The sequence below is a fragment of the Chlorocebus sabaeus genome, unplaced genomic scaffold (assembly GCF_047675955.1).
Source record: "Chlorocebus sabaeus isolate Y175 unplaced genomic scaffold, mChlSab1.0.hap1 unalloc_scaffold_285, whole genome shotgun sequence".
Classification (NCBI taxonomy): domain Eukaryota; kingdom Metazoa; phylum Chordata; class Mammalia; order Primates; family Cercopithecidae; genus Chlorocebus; species Chlorocebus sabaeus.
Genome location: NW_027327576.1, coordinates 129088 through 134264, shown reverse-complemented (window position 1 = coordinate 134264; position 5177 = coordinate 129088). Strand labels below are relative to the sequence as shown.

At 34.4% G+C, this 5177-nt stretch overlaps 1 pseudogene; it reads left to right on the top strand.

Moving 5' to 3' along the window:
* The first annotated feature begins 783 nt into the window (after nt 1-783).
* LOC140711207 (transmembrane protein 161B pseudogene) lies at nt 784-3085 on the top strand (annotated as a pseudogene).
* The last annotated feature ends 2092 nt before the right edge of the window (nt 3086-5177 follow it).

Sequence of the window (5177 nt, the reverse complement as noted above, 5' to 3'; positions counted from 1 at the left end):
CTACTGATTTTTGTGCGTTAATTATTTTTTTTAGATGGAGTCTTGCTCTTTCGCCCAGGCTGGAGTGCAATGGTGTGATCTCAGCTCACTGCAACCTCTGCCTTCTGGGTTCAAGTGATTCTCCTGCCTCAGTCTCCAGACTAGCTGGGACTACAGGCGCATGCCACCACGGGCTAGTTTTTTCACTTTTAGTAGATACAGGGTCTCACCATGTTGGCCAGGCTGTTCTTGAACTCCTGGCCTCAGGAGAGTTACCTGCCTTGGCCTCCCAAAGTGCTAGGAATTCAGGCATGAACCACAGCACCTGGCCTTGTTTATGAGTCCTTACAGTCTTTTATCGGAGTCTTTTTTAGGTTTTTCTATATAAAAAATTATGTCATCTGCAAAGTGGACAATTTAACTTTAACTTCCTTTTGCAAGTCAATTTGGATGTCTGTTTTTTTTTTTTTTTTTTTCTCTTGCCAGATTACTGATTAGGACTTTCATGTTCAATAAGATTTGTGAAAGTGAACATTCTTGTTTTGTTCGGTGTCTTAGAGAAAAAGCTTTCAGCTTTTGTCTGTTCAGTATATTGTTAGCTTTGGGTTTGTCGCATATGACCTTTACTACTTTACAGAATGATTTTTCTATGTCTAGTTTGTTGAGAGTTTTTAATATGAACACATGTTAAATTTTATCAATTACTTTTTCTACATCTATTGATCTAGTTATATGGGTTTTGTCCTTCATTCTACTGAGGCAATATATTCAGTGTATTGATATGTGTATGCAAGCATCCTTGAATTTTGGTATAAATTTCACTTGATCATGGTGCATTACCTTTTGATGTGCTGTAGCATTTGGTTTGCTAACATTTTATTAAAGATTGTTGCATCTATGTTTATTACAGATATTGGCCCATAGTTTTGTGTTGTTGGTGGTGGATCCTTGTCTTGTTTGGTATTGTGTCCTCACAAAATAAGTTTGGAAGCATTCCTTTCTCTTATGTGTTTTTGAAATAGTTTGAGGAGGATTGGTGTTCATTTTTTTTTATACATTTGGAATAATTCAGCAGTTATTCGACCTGATTTTGTCTCTTTTTTTGTTGGGAGACATTTTTTTACTGACTCAGTCTCATTTTTCATTGATCACTTCTGTTTTTCTACTTCTGATTCAGTCTGGATAGGTTATGTGTTTATAGAAATTCAATCAGTTCCTCTATATTTTCCTGTTTGTTAGCATTTATAATATTCTCTAATTATCTTTGGTATTTCTGTGATATCAATTGTAATGTCTGTTCTTTTATTTTGCTGATTTGTTTCTTATCTCTTTTCTTGGTTAGTCAAGCTAGCAGTTTATCAATATTGGTTATATTTTTGAATAACATATCACTTCATTGACCTTTGTATTTCTTTCCTTAGTCTCTCTTTAGTTTTTCTCCGATCTTTATTATTTCTTTCATCCTGCAAATTTTGGGTTTGCTGTGTCCTTGCTTTTTCACTTCCTTGACGTGCATTGTTAGATTGTTTATATGAAATCTTTCTGCTTTCTGGTGTAGATGTTTATTGCTGTTGCCTACCTGTTCTTAATGTGTTTGCTGTATAGTATAGATTTTGATATGTCGTGTTTTCATTTTCACTTCTTTCAATAGTTAAAAACATATCCATCTTGAAAACCAAACACTGCATGTTCTCACTCATAGTGTGTGATAGATATACAGCTGTTGTTACCATGGTGATGGCCAGTGTCATGCAGAGGATTATGCCTTGCTATTCTCTTGCTCAGTGGAATTCTTGCAGGGAATCAGCAAAAAGGGAAAAGCAAAAAAGGTAGGAAATATAATGGTCACATTGAAAGTAAGTCATTAACCATTCCACAGGATATTGACCTTCATCTAGAAACAAAGTCAGATACAGAAGTGGATACTTTAGCATTGCATTATTTTCCAGAACACCAGTGACTGGGGGATTTCACAGTGGCTGCTACAGTTGTGTATCTAGTAACTGAAGTCTATTACAAGTTTATGAAGCCTACACAGAAAATGAATATCAGCTTAGTCTGGTGCCTACTTGTTTTGTCTTTTGCAATCAAAGTTCTATTTTCATTAACTACACACTATATTAAAGTAGAATATGGTGGTGAAAAATCTATTTGTGTCACCTTTGGATTTTTTTTCTTTGACAAAGCAATGGTAGTGTTGATTGTAACAGAAAATTATCTGGAATTTGGACTTGAAACAGGATTTACAAATTTTTCAGATAGTGTGAAGCAGTTTCTTGAAAAGCAAGGTTTAGAATCTGAGAGTCCTGTTTCAAAACTTACTTTCAAATTTTTCCTGGCTATTTTCTGTTCACTCTTTGGGGTTTTCTTGACATTTCCTGGATTACGACTGGCTCAAATGCTTCTGGATGCCCTGAATTTGACAACAGAAAAAATTACCCAAACCTTACTTCATATCAGCTTCTTGGCACATTTATTTATGGTTTTGCTCTGGGTAAAACCAGTCACCAAAGACTACATTATGAACCCAACCTTGGGTGAAGAAAGTATCCCTTTAATGCCAGAAGCCACATTCGATACTCTGCGACTCTGGTTAATAATTCTGCTGTGTGCTTTGTGGTTGGCCATGATGTGTAGTCACCTGCAAGCTTATTTAAATTTAACCCAAAAATCTGTGGATCAGATGAAGAAAGAAGCAGGGTGAATAAGTACAGTTGAGCTACAGAAAATGGTGGCTTGAATCTTTTATTATCTTTGTGTCATTGCACTGCAGTATGTGGTGCCTCTGGTAATGCTATTTCACATAACTCTGCTTTTGGAAACACTAGGCAATCATTCCTGGGGTATTTATCCAGAATCTATCTCTACCTTACCAGTGGATAATAGTCTGCTCTACAATTTTGTTTACTCTGAATTACCGTCAGCTGACGGGAAGATGAAAGTTACTGTTACACAAATAACAGTGACACTGAGCAGCTTAAAAATATTTTTACTCTTCTTCTTTTTTGAGGACTTCTGTCTTTTCTGACCTGGTGGATTGCTGCTTACCTCTTTTCTACAAGCCTTTTTGGGCTTTTTTATCACCAATATCTGACTGTGGCATGAATCTCAGTTAACAAAAAAAATATCAAAATCACACTTTAAATTCAAATATTTGTGTCCTTAAAGGACTGATGAAAACCAGAAGAAAGTAAATACAATGGGAAAAAAAATCAGAATATCTTGTATTAAATGTTTCCTTTGTATTCTCAGGGTGAATTAATGTTATAATATTTAAAATTACAAAATAGATTGTTAACTGTTACACTGTGGCATTGGAATTTTGACTCTCTGTATTTACTGGTATGAGAGGGCTATCTACAAGGGTAATATTTCTGATTACCTTGGTTGACAGAAACCTCCAGCAGTCTTTGAAACATCTCAAATGACTCTAGTTATTGATTGCTTTTAACGGTATTATGGTACTGTTGGTAGTCATAGTGGCTGTCTATAGAACAATCTTCAAACTGAGCCATGCTTTAGGGGAGGGAAAGGGGCTAAAGTCTCTTCTGTTGGTAATGTATTAGTTACTCCTGAAACGATAAAATCCAACAGAAAGGAAGAGATAGCTACTGTATATTACAGTAAAGAAAACTGCATAGTTATTTTAAATTTAATGGAGGTGAATATGGTTAATATCTACAACTACTTCTGCTTGAGAATAGGAAGAGTATTGTTTTAAAACATATTCTACCCAACTAGAGAGTTCTTTTAAAATGATTGGCCATATGAACATTTGTAATCTTGCCATTAGGCTTGGACCTGCCATATTTTATTTTATTCTATGATCCTAAATAGTTCCTTTTAATAGTCTAAAAGTATTTATCAATACTGGGCAGACTTTAAAGAAATTACTTTGTAAACCTGCTGACTACCTATATGTATTATACATTTATTATATATTAAATATATGATGAGATTATAAAAGATGGGAATATTGATTTCTTATAATATTTTAAGTTGCAGAATGTATGTTAAAAAGTGATTTGAATGAGATGATTTGTATCTAGAAATTTTATTTCTTTTTGGAATGAGATTAAAATACATTTTGAAAGTTCAAAAAAATGTCCATCTTAACTATTAATTGATCCAGTGGTCATTTGGGATTATGTTATTTAATTTTCATGTATTGATATAATTTTCAAAGATCCTCTTGGTGTAGATTTTTACTTGTATTTTATGGTGGTTTGAGTTATTTGCAATACATATTTTTTCAATTTGTTGTCATGTATATCCTATTGTGTTTTATTTTTTTTATTTTTTTATTTTTTTTTGAGACGTAGTCTTGCACTGTTGCCCAGGCTGGAGTGCAGTGGCGTGATCTCAACTCACTGCAAGCTCCGCCACCCGGGTTCATACCAGTTCTTCTGCCTCATCCTCCTGAGTAGCTGGGACTACAGGTGCTGGCCACCACACCCAGCTAATTTTTTGTACTTTTAGTAGAGATGTGGTTTCACCGTGTTAGCCAGGATAGTCTCGATCTCCTGACCTCATGATCTGCCCACCTCAGCCTCGCAAAGTGCTCTGACTACAGGCTTGAGCCACCGTGCTGGGCCAGCCTATTGTTTTTCAGATGTTGATATTTGTAGTCTGTTATGGAGAATATGCTAATAAAAAGAATGTTTATTCTGCCTCTGTTGGATAAAATGTTTTGTAAATATCTATCAAAATCATTTGGCCTAAATTCCAGTTTAAATCCAATGTTTGTTTTTTGATTTTGTTTTAATAATCTTTTTCATTCTGAGGTGGGGTGTTAAAGTTTCCCACAGTTATTGTATTGTAGTCTATTCCTCTCTTTAGATGTAGTAATATTTGCTTTATGAATCTGGGTACTCCAGTGTTTGGTGAATATATATACTCAGAATTTTTATATTCTAACTTAAATTCTGGTTTGTGTGGTATAAGTATAGACACTTCTGCTTACTTTTGGTTTCTTGTTGCATGAAATATCTTTTTTCATGCTTTTATTTTCTTGTCTATATTTGTCTTAATAGGTAAGGTGCATTTCTTGTAGGCAGCCTATAGTCAGACCATGTTTTCTAAGTTCATTCACACAGTCTATTATCTTAAGTGAATAATACAATGCATTTACATTCAAGGTTGTCTTTGATATCTAAGGTAGTGTTTCTGTTATTGTCTTAACTGTTTTATATATTCTT